At 41.4% G+C, this 20,674-nt stretch overlaps 1 protein-coding gene across 3 annotated transcripts in view; it reads left to right on the plus strand.

Moving 5' to 3' along the window:
* The window catches only part of TPST1 (tyrosylprotein sulfotransferase 1), a 155,541-nt gene that overhangs the window by 10,769 nt on the left and 124,098 nt on the right, over positions 1 to 20,674 (plus strand). The window lies entirely within an intron of this gene.

Raw genomic sequence — 20,674 nt, forward strand, 5'->3', positions numbered from 1 at the left:
CAGGCTGGAGTGCAGTGGTGCGATCTTGGCTCACTGCAACCTCCGCTTCCCAGGTTCAAGTGATTCTCCTGCCTCAGCCTCCTGAGTAGCTGGAATTACAGGCACCCGCCACCATGCCCAGATAATTTTTGTATTTTACTAGAGACAAGGTGTCACCATGTGGGTCAGGCTGGTCTCAAACTCCTGACCTCAAGTGATTTTCCCGCCTTGGCCTCCCAAAGTGTTGGGATTATAGGGGTGAGCCACTGCGCCCGGTCCCCCTTAGGATTCATTCTGATATCATTTTCTTCATGTAGCCTCTTCTGAGCCCATGGATGTGATCCTTCCTTGAAATGCGCATATGTCTTTGTTCATGCCTTTTGTATGATCTTTTTATTATTTTATCATGGCATATATGGTTAGTTTCTTGTCTTCTCTCCTTGCTAAGTTGCTAGTTCTTTGAAGGCAGATCATAAATCATACTCATTTATATGCTCATTTAATGTATGTAACATTTAATTGAAATGTATGAGTAAGATTTTCTACCCTGTAAAAATTAAATAACAGTACTGATATGTTTTTATAATTATTGGAAAGGTATAAGAAGACAATGAAAATTCAATTTTGCCCATAGAAATTTTTTTTTTTTTGAATTGGAATCTCGCTCTGTCGCCCAGGCTGGAGGCGATCTTGGCTCACCGCAAGCTCTGCCTCCTGGGTTAATGCCATTCTCCTGCCTCAGCCTCCCAAGTAGCTGGGACTACAGGTGCTCGCCACCAGGCCTAGCTAATTTTTTGTATTTTTAGTGGAGACAGGGTTCACTGTGTTAGCCAGGATGGTCTTGATCTCCTGACCTCGTGATCCGCCCGCCTCGGCCTCCCAGAGTGCTGGGATTACAGGTGTGAGCCACCGCACCCGGCCAGAAATTGTTACTATAGGGCTGGGCACAGTGGCTTACGCCTGTAATCCCAGCACTGTGGGAGGCTGAGGCAGGCGGACCACGAGGTCAGGAGATTGAGATGATCCTGGCTAACACAGGTGAAACCCCATCTCTACTTAAAATACAAAAAAATTAGCCAGGCGTGGTGGCAGGCACCTGTAGTCCCAGCTACTCGGGAGGCTGAGGCAGGAGAACGGCATGAACCCAGGATGCGGAGCTTGCAGTGAGCAGAGATCGTGCCACTGCACTCCAGCCTGGGTGACAGAGCGAGACTCTGTCTCAAAAAAAACCCAAAATTGATGTTATAGTGGTTTCTTTTTTCTTTCTTTCTTTTTTTTTTTTTTTGAGACAGAGTCTGGCTCTGTCGCCTAGGCTGGAGTGCAGTAGCACAATCTCAGCTCACAGCAGCCTCTGCCTCAGCCTCTTGAGTAGCTGGGACTTCAGGCGTGTGCCGCCATGCCTGGCTAATTTTTTTTTTTTTTTTGTATTTTTAGTAGAGACAGGGTTTCACCATGTTGGCCAGGCTGGTCTCGAAGTCCTGACCTCAAGTGATCCACCCGCTTCAGCCTCCCAGAGTGCTGGGATTATAGGCAAGAGTCACTGCTCCTGGCCATAATAGTGGTTTCTGATCAAAGATTTGATGCCCAGCTTTTCATAGAGAACATCACAAAATTCCAGCTCCAACTAATTTTGGGTTAGAGGCATAATTTCCCACAACAAACGTGGGAAACCTCCTTTCATAGGAGAGTGACTAGGCTAAAGCAAAACTAAACTGGTGTAATGTACAGGAAAGGTACAGCTATTTGCCAGGCTAGTTTCTAGCCTCTTATATATCTGTTACTTCTTGAGACCAAATCTAGCTCTCCATTCTTAATCTCTCCCAGATGAAATCTTCAGAGACTTTCAGAAAGTGTGCAAATATGCATCCTGCTCATTTTTGTAAGTAAAGCATAATGGCTACATGGATTTACAGTTTTCTTCTGTCATTCTAATTAGATCTGAGATGGTCATGATGGGATAATTCTGGAGAAAATACAGTTAAAAAGCTGGGTATATTTTTAAAATCTATATGCTAATAAAAACCTTATAAATAATAGCACGTGGTCTTAACTTTACTTCATTTGCACCATAATTGTTGCATACCTGGCTGTTTGTTCATGCCAAGCCTAATAATGACTGGGACGTACCATGGTATACAGTCAGACCTGGGTTCCAGCTTGGCGAATAATTTGCCATGTAGCAATATATTAAGGAAGTTATTTATCCCTTTTGGGCCTCAGTTTCCTTATGTGTAAAATTCTAGAACTGAAATGTTCCTTTAACCTTATGATTTGTTGCAGCAAGTGTAAGGGATTGCAAAAAAGATTTTGATTCATTCATCAACGAGAGTGTGAAGTGATGATAGAGGCAGATGAAATAGCTGATTAATAAAGAGAGTGGATTAGAAGAGCAAGGGTCAAAGGGAAAAAACAGGTGAACTTTGTATTTTTAGTTTTTTTAAAATGTAGTCAAACCTTATTATAACACTGGAACCAGAAGGAAAAACTAATGTTCTAATCCTAGGAAAGCATTAGCTATCTGGGGTTTTATTGAGAAAGTTTTAGCAGGATCAGTCAATGCACATTTATTGAGTGCTTAATATGCTTGTAGTATGTTGTTATATACTATGGAGAAACTGAAAAAGATAAGATATAGTCAATACGTCCCAAGAACTCACAACTAATTACACTTATAGAATCTAATTACAGCCATAATTACCTTATTGGCAATCTAAAATTCATTAATTCATTCAGAAGTCTCTAGTTTCAGGGAGCTCACAGTCTACTGGAAAAACAAAGTAACCATGTAGTGTGAGACATGATATGATACGGTATGTACGAGGGCACTAGGAAGTACACCTGTGTTGTATGTGGTAGAGAGCTGTCAGGAAAGCTGTGCAGGAGAGATGGCATTAAAGTGGTGGAATGTTGAAGGATGAGTGAGAGTCATCAGGCAGAGAGACATGCAAAAGCTGCAGTGCATGTGGAGGCTCAAACAAGGAAGGGATGCTTCAGTTGGATGACAGTGGCACTGAGTGAGTGTGTGGGGAGTGTGGGGGTGGTGGGTGGTGAAACAGGCTGGGGAGCAGACAAGGGCTGGGTCAGGAAGGGCCTTGTACTAACATTATGATGAGGATTTTTAATTTTTTTTGGAAAAAGTAGAAAGTTGTGGAAGAGTTTTAAGCAAGGGAACATCATAAGTATATTTGCATTTTTGAAAGATGGTTCCTGGCTGGGAGCGGTGGCTCACACCTGTAATCCTGATGTTTTGGGAGGCCGAGGCGGGTGGATCACCTGAGGTTGGGAATTTGAGACCAGACTGGCCAACATGGTGAAGCCCTGTCACTACTAAAAAATACAAAAATTAGCCGGGCGTGGTGACACATGCCTGTAATCCCAGCTACTTGAGAGGCTGAAGCAGGAGAATTGCTTGAACCTGGGAGGTGGATGTTGTAGTGAGCTGAGATTGTGCCACTGTACTGCAACCTGGGCAATAGAGTGAGACTCCATCTTAAAAAAAAAAAAAGAAAGATAATTCCTGAGACAAGACAAGTTAGTGATTGAACTAATTGAAGGAAGTCAGAACTCAGACCATTTAGGAGGCTATAGAGTTCATATGAGAAAGGAAGAGGGTGAGGATTAAACTGATCTTTTTTTTTTTTTTTTTTTTCCTAATTATCAGCAGGGAAAAAAATGGAGGGAAATCAAGTAAAGGGAGATGAAAGAGGAAGAATTGACAGGACTTTACCAGTTACTGATGGAGAGGTTAAGGGAGAAACTACATAAAAGTTCCCTGGTTTTGAGCTTGAGAATCAGAGAGAAAGTGGTTCATTGACCAATGGAGGAAAGGGAAGAGTAGAAGAGATTTACTAGGGAAGGTAGGTTCCATTCAGTGTTTGTTGAATGTGACATGCCGGTGAACATCCACATAGAGTTGTCCCTTAGCCTTTAAATGATCAAGTCTGAGATAGGGATAGAAGTCTTGGTTGCAAATCGATTTGAGTCATTACAGTGTGAGTGGGAGCTGACTGCAGATGAAGCAGGGTAAGTGTAGGAGTGTGAGTGAGGGAATGCAGTGCTGTAAATTAATCTTTGGTCACCGCTTTGTGATGTTGCTTTTGAAACATAAGTTTGAATACAGAGTTGACTTTTTAAAATCTGGGCTTTTCTATTTTGTGTCATTGATTACTGTTAGTGTTCTAACAGTTAATATCTATAGGACTCTTTCTTTCCAAAGACTTGGAAAAACTGTTTTTCCTCTCTGCTGTGAATTTTGTAATAATTTTGTTGATTGCAGAATATCTTGTTGAGGCAGTGATTGAAATTGCAAAGTTTTTTTCTTCGCTCCCAGATTACTTTCTTTCTGTTTATTCATAGTTCCTTGTTTCATTTTTGATGTTTATTTGTTGACTGTTTGCTTTATTTCAGATGACTTTGTAGGTATTTTAAGGAGATTTAAGAAAGGTTTCACTAGTTGCCTGTTCGTCTATAAATTCCTTGCTTAGGCCGGGTGTGGTGGCTCATGCCTGTAAATCCAGCACTTTGGGAGGCTGAGGCGGGCTAATCACAAGGTCAGGAGATCGAGATCATCCTGGCTAACATGGTGAAACCCTGTCTCTACTAAAAATACAAAAAATTAACCGGATGCGGTGGTGGGCGCCTATAGTCCCAGCTACTTGGGAGGCTGAGGCAGGAGAATGGCGTGAAACCAGGAGGCGGAACTTGCAGCGAGCCGAGATCCTGCCACTGCACTCCAGCCTAGGTGACAGAGCAAGTCTAAAAAAAAAAAAAAAAAAATTCCTTGCTTTGTATTTTATCTGTTCATGTACCTGCTGCATATTAAATGATGAATGGGTTTTAATTTTTGCTTTAAAGGAACTTAAGTAGTCTGGTGAGGTAAACTAACCACACAATACAGTGGTGTGTGTGCAAACTGATGTGTTTTTAACCAAGCACTTTGAGGTTACAGAAGAGGGAACAATTGATTTTTGTGCGGAAAAGATGGAAAAAGGCAGTCAGGGACAGGTTGACTGAGGAGATATGTGTAAAAGAGAGAAAGCGGCATGGTCCTGGAGGTGGTACCATGAGCAGAGGCCGGGTGTGGAGGGGCCTGATGTCAATGGGGAATGGTTCTCAGGGGTCAGGCTGCATGGGAGGAGTGCTGGGAGGTGAAGGCAAAGGTGGAGGATGAGCAGGAGACAGTGAAGGAAGGGTGTCCTGGGCCCCTGTTCTTTAAAAGCCCCTTCACATGTTTCCACGTGATTGCCCCAGCAGCGCTGTGAGAGAGAACTTGCAGGTGTCCCTTTTTCTTTTGCATTTTGTCCCCAGTCTGTCTTCTTCCTTTCGTAATTTCTACTCTAATTACTTGTGAAGAAGGGTTTGATTATCATTATCTCTATTTTATGGATGAGAGAACTGATGCTCAGTGATTTATCTAGTGCCATGTGACTCAGAAAAAAACTGATTCCAGATTAGAGCCCAGGTCTTCTGACTCTAATACACCAGGCTTCTTTTACATTAATTCAGTGCCATCTTCTCTTCTACTTTTTCTATTCAGTTACTTTTCATTCTAAAGGTTATGAGGGGCTGGGTGTGGTGGTTCATGTTTGTAATTCCAGCACTTTGAGAGGCTGAGGTAGGAGGATCACTTGAGGCAAGAGGTTCGAGACCAGCCTGGGCATCGTAAGGAGGCTCTGTCTCTACAAAAAAGAAAGAAAGAAACAAACAAAAAATTAGCCAGGCATGGTTGCATGCCCCTGTAGTCCTAGCTACTTAGGAGGCTGAGATGGGAGGATCACTTGAGCCCAGGAGTTGGAGGCTGCAGTGAGCTATGTGCCATTGCACTCTAGCCTGGGTGACAGAGTGAGACCCTGTCTCAAAAAAAAAAAAAAAAAAAAAAAAAAAAGTTACAAGGTTGATAGAAAAATGGCAAAAACTTGAGTTACCAAATAAGAGTATAAAATTTGAACAAATTTGCTTTCTTTGTTCCTCATGGTGGGTGCTCTAAACGGATTATAAACATGAGCTTGATGAATCTAGAAGAGAAATAGTTTAGCCAACAATGACTTTCTGATTTATAGGTCTGAGAAGTTTGGAACTTGGTAACTTAATTTTTTTTTTTTGTTTCATTTTAATTCTTTATTATGAAAAATTTCAAACATATCCAAAATAGAGACAGCTATATGAGCCCTCAAGTACCCATCACCCAACTTCAACAATAAGCTCATAGCAGTCTAATTTCATATATACCCTCCACACATGTTTGCTCTCAGATATTTCTGAAGTAAAACCGAGACGTCATTTCATTTAACTTGAACCTTCACAGATATTATGCTTTAGTTTAACCTGTGCTCCTATCTCCATTTGTGTTCTAGGCATTAGGTCCAGTTCTTGGTATGGTTTTTTTGAAGTTTACTGCTCCTTTAAGAAGTGAGTGTCAGCTGACTTTCAAAGATTGTCAGTTGTGTGTACCGTATTCTTCTTGCCATTTGCTCCTCTTTAGTGGGTCTAGTGCCAGCCCCTAACGTGCAGCTAAGAAAAGGTGTTCCCATGTTGGTACTCTGACCATGAGCTGACATAAGAATGGATCTTGCAACAATGGTTTCATTTAGGTCAGATTTGAAGTTTCTACTGCATGGCAAAGCTGTCATTCAAAATCTGTCTCTGTGCATTTATTCATTGGCAAGTTCAAGCACGCGATAAAATTATTTTTCCTTTTGCTAACAGGCTAGAAGTAAATGGAGAAACCAGATACAGACTGGACTTTAGTCAGCAGGCACAATGGTATTGGCTGTTGCTGTTTGCCACGTTGGTTGGCATCATGAATGGGCATGAGAGGCAAGGAACTAGTGATTAACAAAGGAAAGACAGTTTTTAGGGGTGTTGTTACATTCCCGTAATTTATCTTTTGCTAGAATATGTTCCCAGCATCTCTTTGGACCTAGAATATGGCCATGTTCCTGATTATAACAGCAGGGAGTGGTGAACGTGCTCTCGAGTGTGTGTACCTGGGCCTATGTGTGTGCACTGGGTGTTGGGCATGGCCTTGCTGGCTACTGACCTCTGTGTCTCTACTTTTGTTGACTGATCCTGTTTTTGGTTAGCAATCTTACTTTATAAAATTTGCAAATATGTAAGTAGAGAAATGTAATGTCAGCACTCTCTTCTCTAAGGCATTATTTCTGGGAGTCTATTTCATTTGGCCTGCTGGGAAAGAGCAGTTCTATTAATAGTGATTCCTCAGATATGTATATAGCAGTGTTTCAGTGCTTTTTCTTTCCCCTGGCGATAAAACTAAGCCTGAACATTCTGGTATTCTTTTTTTTTTTTTTTTGAGATGGAGTTTCACTCTTGTTGCCCAGGCTGGGGTGCAGTGGTGCGATCTTGGCTCACCACAACCTCCACCTCCTGGGTTCAAGCAATTCTCAAGCCTCAGCTTCCTGAGTAGCTGGGATTACAAGCATGTGCCCCCATGCCTGGCTAATTTTGTATTTTTAGTAGAGACGGGGTTTCGCCATGTTGGCCAGGCTGATCTCGAACTCCTGACCTCAGGTGATCCGTCCCCGCCTCGGCCTCCCAAAGTGCTGGGATTACAGGCGTGAGCCACCGCACCTGGCCCATTCTGGTATTCTTTGTAGATCAGCCTTAGCTCTGTAAATGTCCTAGTTGAGAAAATGTAGATCTGCTTGTCTGAAAATACAGCAAAGTGGAGTTTAAAAGTAATGGAAAGAGGGCCGAGCACAGTGGCTCATGCCTGTAATCCCAGTGCTTTGGGAGGCTGAGGCGGGTGGATCACCTGAGATCAGGAGTTCAAGGCAAGCCTGGGCAACGTGGTGAAACCTCATCTCTACTAAAAATACAAAAATCAACTGGGTGCAGTGGCACATGCCTGTAATCCCAGCTACTGGGGAGGCTGAGGCAGGAGAATCACTTGAACCCAGAAAGCGGAGTTTGCAGTGAGCCAAGATTGTGCCATTGCACTCCAGCCTGGGTGACAGAAAGAGACTCAGTCTCAATAAATAGATAAATAAATAGAAATAAAAGTAACGTATCGAGGCTGTGTGTGTGTGTGTGTGTGTGTGTGTGCATGCACATGCACACATGCATGTAAACACACATGCACACAGTGTTTTAGTATATAAGGATAATGGTCAGGCTAGCTTTTACTGTACTTCTTAAATCAAAGGACTACCTGTTTTAGAATTTGAGAAGAATTAGTATGAAGGTGTGAGTGGAGCCTCAAACACTATAGTGTCTCTTATCTAGAAAAAGGTACTTCCCAGTTAGGTTAGGTACCTGTTTTTTGTAGGCTCAGTATACACTGTGAGCTGGTGCTCTGCTAAGTATGCTCTGGTAGAGGATGGGACATAGACAAAGTCTCTGGGCTTCAGGCATGCAACATCTTTTGGAGTAAAATAAATATGGCACAATGAATAGTGATCTTTGAAGAATAGGTAAGATTTAGAGAAGTCATGAGGAGAATGTGCTACTTGGGCGTCAGTTTGTACATCTATAAAATGAGAGCATTATACGTAGATGATCTAAAGACCCCTCTTAGGACTGATTCTGGAAGTTAAGAAACCTCCAAAAAGAGAAAATTAGGCTTCACAAGCTTAGTGAAAAATAATGAGAATGTTTTTGGAGAAGCCAAAATCCCTTTCTTTTCCCTTTTTAGTATCCCTCACAAGGCCTTTGATCATTTACTTGTATTCAGATATCTTGAAGGACTATGGAACATACCCTCCCACTATTAATTAACATACGTTTAGCTAATGCCTTTTAATGTTTAAAATACAGCAGAAATTAAAACTTGAAGAAAATCACTCAAATTTGTGTCAGTTGACAACTAACAAGTATGCTTGAGTATATGGCAAGGTGTTCTTTGCCCTAAATTATCCCTTAGTAAAGAGGGAGTTGCTTTCATTTAAGTCCTTATGAAACCTCTGAAGGTGAGGGGTGCCTTCTCAATTGCTTTACTTTGAACAACAAACTACTGTTTTGGGATGATAAGCTATTATCATCAATTAGTGCTACTTTTTGGATGCCTGTAGGGATCTCCTGACAGGAGCAGTGGAAAAAGAGGCAGAGAAATTTAACATAGTTTGCTGTTGAATGCCTTAAAATAAGCCTTTTTTTTTTTTTTTTTTTTTTAGATGGAGTCTCATTCTGTCGCCCAGGCTGGAGTGCAGTGGTGCAATCTCAGCTCCTGCAACCTCTGCCTCCTGGGTTCAAGCAGTTATCTGCCTCAGCCTCCCGAGTAGCTGGGATTACAGGAACCCACCACTATGCCTGGCTAATTTTTGTATTTTTAGTAGAGATGGGGTTTCACCATCTTGGCCGGGCTGGTCTTGAACTCCTGACCTTGTGATCCACCCGCCTCAGCCTCCCAGAGTGCTGGGATTACAGGCGTGAGCCACTGCGCCCAGCCCAAAATAAGACTTTAAGTGACCATTTGGAAAACAAATATCAGGCTTTGAGCAGAGGAATGGAACAATCTTTTTAATTAATTAATTAAGTTAATGTTTAGAGCTGGGGTTTGGCTCTGTTGCTCAGACTGGAGGGCAGTGGTGCAATCATGGCTCACTGCGGTGTCAACCTCCTGGATATCAGCAATCTTCCCACCTCAGCTTCCCCAGTCCTTTTGTTTTATTAAAAAAAAGAACCCCTCTGGCTGCTGAGTTGAGAATAGACTCTAGTGGGCAGCAGTAGAAGTAAGGATACCTGTCAGTAATCTTGGCGCAAGATGCTAGTAGTGGTAGTGGATGTGTTGAGAAGTAGCTGATTCTTGAAAGTAGAGCCAACAGAATTTTTTTTTTTTTTTGGTCAGATTTGTATGTTGGGTATGAGAAAGAGATGAATCAAATGTTTATTAAATCCTTTATAATCAAGCACACTTCACCCTCCTTTACCTAACAATTCCTCCTCTAAAATTTAGTTTAAGAAAACAGTCATGTGTGTAAAGATGTTTGTAAATATAATAGTTATCATAGTAATATATCACAGTAATGAAAATTTTTAAAACATGCAAATAATAATAGAGAATCAGCCAAATAAATGCAGGTAAATCCTTTCAGTAGAGTATTATGCAGTCATTAAAATGATCTATAAGTATGTTTTTGGACAAGGAAATGCATTACGAGTATATTTCCAGGTTTAGTTTTTATATGTATTTTGCTGGGAATTTCAGGTTTCTTCTTTTGTTTTTCAAAATTAGTTTTCAATACTGGGGGTGTTTTAATGGGAAGTCGTTAGAGGGTATCAGAAACTATTGATTGCTGCTTTAGTAATGTAGAAGCCTTTCATGTTAACTTTTGATTGGTGAATATTTTGTATCTCTACTTTTAAAAGTAGTTATCTTGTTTTCCTACAGTTGAATTGTTGCTAAGGAAATTTTATTTTCTTGTGCTCTTTCAGGGAATCAACTAAGGCAATATTTGAAAGAAGTTGAATCATTTATTACCTGTTGCATTCTGACATGTATCAGAAATTGGCAAGTTAAGTGTAATTTAAAATAGTACAAAATATTTATTTTTCCTCATGTATCATATATGTAACCCCCTAAATAAATGGAGTATACTAGAAGAATCATTCCTGTATAACTGTCGGTATAAATGGTTGAAATGAAATCAACCATATTGAATTCATAAGCTTATTGGATCCATAAGAACACTTCTCTTTCATTCACTGAATGAGTTTGGTTTGCTTTGTTCAGATTTTAAATGAATTTTTATTTAAGTGTTCATAAGATGAAAATACAAGACTGTTTTTCTAGGATCATTTCTCTGTAAGTTGTTTGCTTTATATGTTTCTGTCACCATTGAATCTATTATCTGTTCAATCAGAAACATTAATTGGAAGAATGAGGATCACAAACTCCTGTTTTTGGTCCTCTCCTGCCATCTGTCTTCCTCCTTCCCCCATGTTTCCCCTCAAATCTCTTCTGATTAAAAAAAAAACATTTTTGAAATTACTACATAATAAAATAGAATTTTTTGTGCACAGTTCTGTGACTTTTGATACATATATTGAGTCATGTAGCAGTCACAATACAGAATAGTTCCATCATCTCAGTTATATCCCTTTATAGTCACACAGTTCCCTGGCATCCACTGATCTATAGTTTTGTCTTTTTGAGGATGTTTTATGAAAGCAATAATTTTGAGACTGGCTTCTTTTTTTTTTTTTTTTTTTTTTTTTTTTAGATAGAGTCTTGCTCTGTCGCCCAGGCTGGAGTGCAGTGGCATAATCTCAGCTCACTGTAAGCTCTGCTTCCCGGGTTCATGCCATTCTCCTGCATCAGCCTCCCAAGTAGCTGGGACTGCAGGCGCCCACCACCATGCCTGGCTAATTTTTTTGTATTTTTAGTAGAGACGGGCTTTCACCGTGTTAGCCAGGATGGTCTTGATCTCCTGACCTCGTGATCTGCCTGCCTCGGCCTCCCAAAGTGCTGGGATTACAGGCGTGAGCCACCGCGCCTGGCTGAGACTGGCTTCTTTCACACAGCATAATGCCTTTCAGATTCATCCAAGTTGTTGCACATATCAAGAGTTTGTTCCTTTTTATTGCTGAATACTATTCCAGCAGTGAAAATGTCACACTTTGTCCAAATTAACTCATGGGATAATTTCTAGATTTTGGTGATTATGACTAGAGCTGCTATAAACATTTATGTACAGGTTTTGGGTGAATAGGATTTCATTTACTAGGATAAATACTCAGGAATGCCATTGTTGTATGGTAAGTATATATTTACATTTATTGGAGTCTGCGAAACTCTTTTTCACAGTAGATATATCTATCATTGGGCATTCCCAGTAGCAAAATGTGGCAGTTCCAGTTGCTTTTTATCCTCATCAGCACGGGTCAGTATATTTTAGCCATTCTAGTAAGTGTTTAGTGGTTTTTTAAAACAGTATTATTGAGATAAAATCCACATACCATAAAATTCCGTACTGTCCAGGTTTAGAATATTTTATCACTTCAAAAAGAATACCCATGCTCATTACTAGTCACTCCTTGGGAGGCCAAGGTGGGCGGATCACGAGGTCAAGAGATCGAGACCATCCTGGCCAACATTGTGAAACCCCATCTCTACTAAAAAATACAAAAATTAGCTGGGCATGGTGGCACACATCTGTAGTCCCAGCTGCTCGGGAGGCTGAAGCAGGACAATTGCTTGAATCTGGGAGGCGGAAGTTGCAGTGAGCCGAGATTGCGCCACTGCACTCCAGCCTGGGTGACAGTGCAACACTCTGTCTCAAACAAACAAACAAAAAACCTAGTCACTCCTCATCTTCCCCCACCCTCCAGCTCCAGGCAACTATTAATTTTACTGTCTACAGATTTGCCTATTCTGGACATTTCATGTAAATGGGATCATATAGTAAGTAGTCTTTCATGAGTGACTGCTATCATTTAACATCTTTTTTTTTTTTTTTTTTTGAGACGGAGTCTCGCTCTGTCGTCCAGGCTGGAGTGCAGTGGCGCAATCTTGGCTCACTGCAAGCTCCGCCTCCTGGGTTCACGCCATTCTCCTGCCTCAGCCTCCCGTGTAGCTGGGACTACTGGCGCCCGCCACCTCGCCCAGCTAATTTTTTTTTTTTTGTATTTTTAGTAGAGACGGGGTTTCACTGTGTTAGCCCGGATGGTCTCGATCTTCTGACCTCGTGATCTGCCTATCTCAGCCTCCCAAAGTGCTGGAATTACAGGCGTGAGCCACCGCACCTGGCCCTCACTTAACAGCTTTAAGTGATAGAAGTGGATGCAAGGTTTATCCATGTTGTAGCATGTATTTGTTCGTTTTTGTGGCTGAATAATACTGTATTTTGTGGATATAACACATTTTGTTTATCCATTTATCAGTTCATGGACATTTTGGTTGTTTCTACTTTTTGGCTATGACTAACAATGCTGTAAACATAGGTGTACAAATTCTTATGTGGAGATGTGTTTCAGTACTCTTGGGTAGAATTTCTTGATCACATGGTAACTATTTTTTTTTATTTATTTTGTTTCTTATTAAATTTTTTTTTTTTTTTTTTTTTTTTTTAGACAGGGACTCACTCTGTTCCCCAGGCTGGAGATATGGTGTGATTATGGCTCACTGTAGCCTGCACCTCCTGGGCTCAAGTAATCCTCCCACCTCAGCCTCCTGAGTAGCTGGGACCACAGGCATGCACCACCATGCCTGGTTAATTTTTAAGTTATTTTTTGTAGAGATGAGGTCTCATACTGTGTTGTCCATGCTTGTCTCACACTCCTGGGCTCAAGTGATTCTCCCACCTCAGCAGTAACTCTGTGTTTAGCCTTTTGAGGAAAACTGTCAGTGTGTTTTCTAAAGTGGTTGCACCATTTTATAATCCCTTCAGCAGTGTATGAGGGTTCTAATTTAACCACATTTTATCAACATTTGTTACTGCCCACGTTGTCATCTAGTGGGTGTCACGTGGTATCTCATTGTGATTTTGATTTGTATTTTCCTAGACTGATGATGTGGAGCATCTTTTCCTGTGCTTATTGACCATTTGCATATATTCTTTGGGGAAATACGTATTCTGATTCTTTGCCCATTTTTAAATTGTTATCTTTTTATTGTTGAATTGTAATAGTTCTTTATGTGTTCTGGACACAAATCCCTTATCAGGCATATAATTGGCAGATATTTTCTCCCATTTTTTGGTTTGTCTTTGACTTTCTTGGTGGTGTCCTTTGAAGCACAAAATTTTTTAATTTTGATGGAGTCCAGTTTGTCCATTTTTGGTGGTGGTGGTTGTACTTTTGGTGTTGTGTCTAGGAAACCACTACTTAACCGAAGGCCATGAAGATTTACACCTCTGTTTTGTTCTAGGAGTTTTATAGTTTTAGCTCATATATTTAGGTCTGATTCATTTTGAATTGATTTTTAAGAATGGTATATGGTAGGTATCCAGCTTCATTCTTTTGCATGTGGATATCCAGTTGCCTGAGCACCATTTGCTGAGAAGACTCTTAGTTCCTCACTGAATTGTCTTGGTACCCTTGTCAAAAATCAATTTCCCATAAACATTGTATTTCTGGATAATTCTGTTCTATTCATCTGTGTGTCCATTTTTATGCCAGTACTACATTGTCTTATGATTATAGCATTTGGTTTTGAAATTGGGAAATGAGGGTCCTCCAACTTTGTTCTTTTTTAAGATTGTTTTAGCTAGAATGAGATTTTATAAACATAAATTGGAGAAAGTAACTCCGTGCTTGAAGTAGTCAAATCAGTGATACCTGATTACATCTACCATAAAATTCATATCTCTAACTTGACCCACAAGATTTATGATCTGACCTCTGTCCAGTTTGACCTTTCACCCACTTTTCCTATTGGTCACTGCCTTGCAGCTTCATTGGCCTACTTCCTGCTGCTTCTTTTTTTTTCTGAGACAAGAGTGTCTCTCTCTCACCCAGGAAGGAGTACAGTGGGGTGATCTTGGCTCACTGCAACCTCCATCTCCTGGATTCAAACAATTCTCCTGCCTCAGCCTCCTGAGTAGCTGGGATTAGAGGCATGCACCACCACGGCTGGCTAATTTTTGTATTTTTAGTAGAGACAGAGTTTCACCGTGTCGTCCAGGTTGGTCTCAAACTCGTGACCTCAGGTCATCCACCCGTTTTGGCCTCGCAAAGTGCTGGGATTACAAGCGTGGGCACCATGCCTGGCCTACTTCCTGCTTCTTGAATGTGTTAAAATGCCTTCCTATTACATGGCTTTTGCATATCCACGTACTTTTTCTTGGAATGCTCTTCTCTTCACTAATTCCTACTCATTGTTCAGGTCTTAGCCTAAATGCCGTTTTAAAAGAAAGACTGTTCTTTTTATATTTATTTATTTATGTATTTATTTATTTATTTATTTTTTGAGACAGAGTCTCGCTCTGTCACCCAGGCTGGAGTGCAGTGGCCGGATCTCAGCTCACTGCAAGCTCCGCCTCCCGGGTTTACGCCATTCTCCTGCCTCAGCCTCCCCTGTAGCTGGGACTATAGGCGCCCGCCATCTCGCCCGGCTAGTTTTTTGTATTTTTTAGTAGAGATGGGGTTTCACCATGTTAGCCAGGATGGTCTTGATCTCCCGACCTCGTGATCCACCTGTCTCGGCCTCCCAAAGTGCTGAGATTACAGGCTTGAGCCACCGCGCCCGGCCTCTTTTTATTTTTAAAATATTGCTTTATCTTTTCCCAGTTAGAAGAGCAATATAGAAGTCCTTTAGAGCAAGTTTGAAAAATAAAGAAAAGCATGGCTACACGTACACACACACACACACACACACACGGAAACCATAGGACAAGCATTAAATGTTGTAGTGCCATCAGATGTCAGTTTGTTATTGGTCCTTTGCGTTTTTCGTTTTTTCTGTTTGGAAGCCTGCAGCATTTTTCATGCTTAGAATTGCCAAGTTGTGTCCAGATTGGGTCTGTTATCATTTGTTTTGCTCAATAGACGTATAGAGCCTTACATCTATAGTGTCTGTTTACATTCGTGGAAGTTTCTTTCTTTTTTTTTTTTTCTGATATGGAGTCTCGCTCTGTCGCCCAGGCTGGAGTGCAGTAGCAGGATCTCAGCTCACTGCAAGTTCCGCCTCCTGGGTTCACGCCATTCTCTTGCCTCAGCCTCCCGAGTAGCTGGGACTACAAGCGCCCGCCACCACGCCCGGCTAATTTTTTGTATTTTTAGTAGAGATGGAGTTTCACTGTAGCCAGGATAGTCTCGATCTCCTGACCTCATGATTTGCCCGCCTCAGCCTCCCAAAGTGCTGGGACAGGTGTGAGCCTCCATGCCCAACCGAAAGTTTTCTTTTTTTGAATCTGCAATATGGTTTTACTTTCTTTTTTTTTTTTTTTTAAGATGGAGTCTCGCTCTGTCACCCAGGCTGGAGTGCAGTGGTCGGATCTCGGCTCACTGCAAGCTCCGCCTCCTGGGTTTACGCCATTCTCCTGCCTCAGCCTCCTGAGTAGCTGGGACCAGAGGTGCCCGCCACCTCGCCCGGCTAGTTTTTTTGTATTTTTTAGTAGAGATGGGGTTTCACCGTGTTAGCCAGGATGGTCTCGATCTCCTGACCTTGTGATCCGCCCGTCTCGGCCTTCCAAAGTGCTGGGATTACAGGCTTGAGCCACCGCGCCCGGCCTGGTTTTACTTTCTTTAACCAAAATGTTATTGTATAATAGGATGACTCTTCTCTGTTTTCTACATTATTCTCTTTTGCTGTTGTTTCCTTTTCTTTCTACCTGGCTCCTTTTAAATTGAATATTAGGATAACATCTTAAGTGTGTCTTCTATTATAATGGATACAATGTTGTGCATAGACATTTTAATGCTATATTGCCACCAATTGTCTTAATACTTTTTTCTTTGCAGTTTTTTAAGCTGATATTTTAATCTCAACCTAGTCTTTGTGATTCTTTGTTGAAGCTTTATATAGTGCCTGGCGCAAAACTATGTGCTCAAACATATATTGAATGAATGATTAAATCATACACATGAATAAACAAGAACCAGTTCTTAGTAGTTGTAGTCTACTGAGACTGTGGAAGTGTTTCTCTAGTAATGAATTCCTTTTTTAAAAAAAAGCTGTATTGAAGTGTAATTTATATATATAGTATGTGAACCTCCAAAATCTGAGACAGGTATCAGTTAATTTAGAAAGTTTATTTTGCCAAGGTTGGGGAACACGCCTGTGACAGCCTCAGGAAGTCCTGACGACATGTGCCCAAGGTGGTTGAGATGCAGCTTGGTTTTATACATTTTAGGGAGACATGAGACATCAATCAGTATATGTAAGAAGTACATTGGTTCCGTTTGGAAAGGTGGGACAGCTGGAAGCAAAGGCAGGAAGACTTGAAGTGGGGAAGGGGCTTCCAGGTCACTGATAGGTGAGAGACGCACAGTTGCATGTTTTTAAGTTTCTGATTAGCCTTTCCAAAGGAGGCAATCAGATATGCATCTATCTCAGTGAGCAGAGGGATGACTTTGAATAGAATGGGAGGCAGGTTTGCCATAAGCAGTCCCCAGCTTGACTTTTCCCTTTAGCTTAGTGATTTGGGGGCCCCAATATTTATTTTCCTTTCACAAGTATGAGGGTGTAATTCAATAATTTTTTAGTAGATTTTATAGGGTTGTACAACTATGACAGCAGTTCAGTTTTAGAACAGTTCAGTCACTGCAAAGAGTTCCTTCATGTAAGCTTGCACTTAAATCCCTGCTTTTTCACTCTGCTGTCTCTATAAATTTGCCTCGTCATTTAAATGTATGCTGATGTTGCTCTCATATATATGTGTATATGTATATACACACACACTTTTAGGATTGTTTATGTCTATATAAAGTATATATAGTATAAAGTATATGTACTTTATTTAAGTACATATACTTAAAGTGTGCACACACTTTATAATTGTTTTCATTTTTAAGCATGGCTTTCTAGGAGTTGCCTTCCTGTCTGCATAGCTTAGTGATCAGTGGTCACCCAGTGCTTGGATAGTGGTTGCCTCAGACATCTTGAGCCAGTAAGGTGTTCGTCCTCGGCCAGTAGACCTCTGTGGGTAGGGAGCACATACAAAGTTTAGGCTGTTTTCGGATCTGCCCTGTCTTTTACTTTCCACCCAGTCCTTTCATGTCTCCTCTGTGCCTGCATGCCACTTCAGGGTTGGCCAACAAATGTGCCCCACCTGGACTGCAACCTTCGCCTTCTAGAGCTATTCACCCTCTCACTCACCTCCCACCTGCTCCATCTCTTACTCACAATGCAGGTGGGCATGTGTATTCTTACCCACTCCAAACCGAGCAAACTCCCTTCCACCCCAGCAGCAAAACTGTCAGTCCTAATGTTTTGCCTTGCCCTGCTCTGCCTTGCAGAACCTCTGTACCTACTGAATGGGTAGATGAGGTGGGAGTAACCTTACACAGACTCTCATTGTTCTTACCTACCTTTTAGCAGTTTTTCAAGCATAAATGCTTCTCAGGTTGTTGTATTCTTCTGGTGGATTTCCAGAGCACTGAAAGGGTTGTTTTGCCCATTTCACCCAGCTTTATCATTGGTTTTTGGGGAGAGGAATTAACTACCTTCTCACTAGGCTGTACCTGGAAGTCTTCCCTCTCAGAATGTATTTTTTAGTGTAGTTAGTCATTTCCCCAGGTATATTTAGGGTTCTCCAGAAAAACAAACCGAACCCCTGTGTTAGGGTTTTATAGAAAAACAACCAGTAGTCAGGGCAAGGCAAACCATTAGCACTGGCTGCTTTGCTAGTGGGCTGGACGGGATCTCACTGAATTTAAAGTGGTAGATAACACGCATGCCTACTGTGTATATGGGGAGGGGTCGGGGGTAGAGAGAGAAAGAGACTGATTTTTAAGGGATTCATTTATGTGATTGTGGGGCTTTGAAGTCTGAAATTCATAGGGCAGTTGGGCAGAGATGAGTTGATGTTGCAGTCTTGTTCCCAGAGCAAATTGAGGTTCAGGCTGCTATTTCTTGTGGCCCGATAACGAGATGCAGATGAACTGGGGAGAAAGAGAGTTTTTATTTCTGTAACCGGTTACAGGGAGGCCTGGAAATTATCACCAGACCAACTTAAAATTACAAAGTTTTTCTGAGCTTATGTACCTTCTAACCTATATGTCTGCATGTAAGTGTGCATTCATCTAAAGATGTAAGTGATTAACTTATTTTAATCTGTAACTAAAGTTTGAGTCCTGAAGCGCATTTTCTGGAGCCTCAGTAAGTTTACTTAATCTAAATGGGTCTAGGTGCTGGGGTGGTTACCCTTATCTTGTCTCCTGCTAAATCACGGAGATTTGGGGTGTTCCTTCAGACCTCCAATAAACTTTTTTGTGGAGGCCTGGGGAGTTTCTTCAGACCCCCAATAAAACTTGTTTAATCCTAAATGGGTCCTTGTTAAGAATTCCTTCGTTATTTTGTCATGCTTTAAGGCCCAGGAAAGGCCTAGGCAAAACTCTTGGTGGGCTTTTGTTACGTTCCAGCCGTTGTATAACAGCACTGGCTTTTTTTTTTTTTTTAGCTTTTAATATTGAACTGAACCTGAACCACTCAGTCAGTACTGAAACAGTTGTTATGGAGGCCTGCGTTAGTGACCTGGCCTGCCACAGGCTTGACTCCAGATTCTGCTGGGTAGCAGGCTGGACACACAGGCAGGGTTTCCATGATGTAGTTCTTTTCCAGGAAACCTCAGTCTTTGCTCTTAAAACCTTTACCTGTTAGACGAGGCCTTCCTGTGTTACGGAGGGTAATCCACTTTACTAGAAATCTGTTGATTTAAGTGTTAATCACATCTAAAATATACCTTCACAGCCATATCTAGACTGGTGTTTGACCAAACAACTGGGCACCAAAGCCTAGCCAAGTTGACACATAAAATTAACTGCCACCCTTGCCTTCTGAGGATTCAGGGTAAATTATTTTGGTATAGATGTAGTCTGGTTGCTGTCTGTTTCCCACGGTGTACCCTTGTTCTAGCTAAACTAGCAGCTCCAGCTGTTTCATATACATGCTTCTGCTTTTGCACATCCATGCCTTTGGTGGTAGTGTACCTGCAGCTTAGAGCGCTTCCTGTGTCCAGATCTTACCTGTCCTTCTGAGGATTAGATCACAGATATTTATACATACAATTTTCTTTGCAGCCTATACAACAGCTCTCCTAAACTTCTTCCTGTCACCTAATTATGCTATGTTCTGTCTTGCCATTGTGCTTTTACACACAAGTTCCTTTGGTTTAGAATATCCCTCCCTTCTCTTTTCTTTTCTTTTTTAAAGAGGCGGGGTCTCAGTATGTTGCCTGGGCTGGTCTCGAACTCTTGAGCTCAGACGATCCTGCCATCTCGGTCTCCCAAAGAGCTGTGATTACAGGTGTAAGCTGCTGCACCTGGTCCTTTACCTGCACCTGGTCCTTTACCTGATCCTACTTTCTGTAAAACTTTTACAGCTTCCTCAGGTCAATTACATGCTCCTTTTCATTATGCTCCCATTGTCCCTTTGCATAGTTCCACTGAGGCACTCATCACATTTTATTGTTATTGTTTACATATCTGTCAAAAGACTTTGTTTTCCAAGAGCAGAGGTTACTCTACTGTTTTCCTTTTCAAAGTTGGTCCTCAGTCGAGCCTGAGTATCTGGTCTGTAGTACCTAAATAAATTGTGGGATAATAAACTGAATCTCTGTTGAAGATTTGGAAGTTGTTTCATGTTTCTTCTATAATTTCTCATTGTTAGAATGTGGAGCTAATAACTGCTTGGAGATGAGGCAAGTCTGAATAGCAGAGATCAGCCTTGAGTTGGACTCCAGACATTCTTGGGCTTATTAAATATTTGGTTGACTCACTGATAGAAATAGTTTTATTTATTTTCCATTCTTTACCAGGTACATAGCTTCAGAATTACTGCATTAACAAAAGCTGTTTCCGATTATAGACATTGATTTATTTTTACTCAAATTTGTCTATACTGTATATACTGAGTAAAACAAATTTTGCTCAAATTTGTTTTAAGAATATCAGAGGATCCTTTGGGAGGCTAAGGTGGGTGGATCATGAGGTCAGGAGATCAAGACCATCCTGGCTAACACAGTGAAACCCCGTCTCTACTAAAAATACAAAAAATTAGCCGGGCATGGTAGCGGGTGCCTGTAGTCCCAGCTACTCGGGAGGCTGAGGCAGGAGAATGGCGTGAACCCGGGAGGTG

The sequence above is a fragment of the Theropithecus gelada genome, chromosome 3 (assembly GCF_003255815.1).
Source record: "Theropithecus gelada isolate Dixy chromosome 3, Tgel_1.0, whole genome shotgun sequence".
NCBI classification, from domain to species: domain Eukaryota; kingdom Metazoa; phylum Chordata; class Mammalia; order Primates; family Cercopithecidae; genus Theropithecus; species Theropithecus gelada.